Source organism: Gymnogyps californianus, chromosome 3, assembly GCF_018139145.2.
Source record: "Gymnogyps californianus isolate 813 chromosome 3, ASM1813914v2, whole genome shotgun sequence".
NCBI lineage: Eukaryota > Metazoa > Chordata > Aves > Accipitriformes > Cathartidae > Gymnogyps > Gymnogyps californianus.
Genome location: NC_059473.1, coordinates 53232008 through 53233822, shown reverse-complemented (window position 1 = coordinate 53233822; position 1815 = coordinate 53232008). Strand labels below are relative to the sequence as shown.

The 1815-nt window shown below is 64.4% G+C and overlaps 1 non-coding gene across 1 annotated transcript; it reads right to left on the bottom strand.

The window, feature by feature from the left end:
* Positions 1-392: 392 nt before the first annotated feature.
* Positions 393-475, bottom strand: TRNAL-UAA (transfer RNA leucine (anticodon UAA)). Its single transcript has one exon. It is a non-coding gene; the product is annotated as a tRNA-Leu (tRNA).
* Positions 476-1815: the final 1340 nt, after the last annotated feature.

The following is a 1815-nucleotide window of genomic DNA, read 5'->3' as shown; positions in this document are numbered from 1 at the left end:
GCCACCGAGGCCCAGGCCCGAGCGGCCTGCCAAAGACACGCAAAAAATTTTATATATAATATATATATATAATATATATATATATAAAAGCACTTCCAAATTAAGTTGTGAAACCAACTTTAAGCTAAAGTTACTGTGTTTAAAGCAGCGCCCAGCGGCCCAGCAGAGCTGGCCCGGCGGGGCGTACAGGCCCGCTTCAGCTTAAGCCGCCTCACGCCGCCGCCGCCGGGAGACCCGCGCGGCTGCCCCGCAGGCGGGGTGCCGGCCGCCGCCGGCTCCAGCGCCGCTCCCCGGCAGCTCCCAGCTCCCTGCGGCCGCGACGGTCGCGCCTCTGCCTGGGCACCGCGCCCTCCCCGGCAGTCATAACGCGGCTCCGGAAAAAAAACGTCACTTACCAGGAGTGGGGTTCGAACCCACGCGGACATACGTCCATTGGATCTTAAGTCCAACGCCTTAACCACTCGGCCATCCTGGTGCAGATACAGGGACGGCTCCCAGCCGCTCCTACATACGAGGCCCCGCTCCCGCCCGTCCCCCCGGCCGCCCGCGACCCTCGGGCCGGCGCGGGGCGCCCCCTCCCCCGCCGCGCCGCGCCCTCCCGCCTTTATTTCCAGCGCGGGAGGGCGCAGAGCGCACAGGGCGACGTGCGCGGGCGGCCTCTCTCGGCGGCACCGGGAGGCGGGCAGGCAGGGCCCGTCCCGTCCCGTCCCGTCCCGTCCCGTCCCGTCCTGTCGGGGAACCTTGCACCGGCGTGGGGCCCGCGGCCCTCGCCCTCCCGGGGCCGGGAGGCGGCCCTCCCCCGCCGCCCTGCCTCTGGCGGCACCAGGGCCGGAGCGGAAGGGGGGGAGGGCGGGGGAGGTGCGCGGGGGGGGGCGCGGGCCCGCCCCTGAGGGGAGAGCGCGGGCGGCGCGGGCGCGCTGGGCCAGGCCGCCTCAGGGCCGGGGCCGGGGCCGGGGCCGGGAGCGGTGAGATGCGGGGGAAGCTCCCTGCCGCCCTGCGCTCAAGCAAGTGGGGGTTTAGGGGCGCGCTGAGGCGAGGCGGGCGGGAGAGGCGGGGAGGGCGGCGGTGCCGGCGTGGTTCCTCGGGGGAGTGAGAGCGCTGTGGAGAAGTTGCGCCGATGAGCCTCAGACCACCAAAAAGTAAAACAACTCTGCTCTTACACACCACCCACCCCCCCCCCCCCCAGGCGATGCTGCCTGGTGAAATATCAACTGACAGGTGCTCTTGGGAAAACCGGTGTTACATACTGACATTTTAATTACTCCTGTCCAAGTATTTCCTGGAATATATCTTCCCTTGCTCATAGAAGGAAAACCAAAAACAACAAAGTCCAAAGCTATCAATTATGCTTAATTAGGAGAAAAATATTACAGAAGAAAGATTTCTTGCCAATCGCCATTGCATGCCAGGTCTGCGGAAGCGCCTATTGCAGTATCCCCGGTTAGTGCTTGCACTGGGGCCTCCCCCTTCTTCCCCGCATCAGAGGGGGAATGGGAAAGTGCCCCATCGCCGGCATTCCCCCTCATCGGCTCCCATTCCCGCCGCCTTTGCTGTCCATTTTCCAGAGGAGAGAATGGACGTCCTGCATCCCACCAGACTTTGCCACCTTTGAGCCTGCCTCCGAGGGATGAGAAACAAGTATTTGGTACGGCACAGGCTGGGGAGGCTGGACTGTGACAGCCTCCAGCAAACTGGAGGAGGCATGCCAAGGCCATCTGCTTCCCCGTAAGTAGAGCTGGAGCACATACCCTGCTCAGTTGTTAGACACCCTGGTTGTAGGTGGCTGTCTGTAAGGGGTCTGGGCCTCGAATTTGC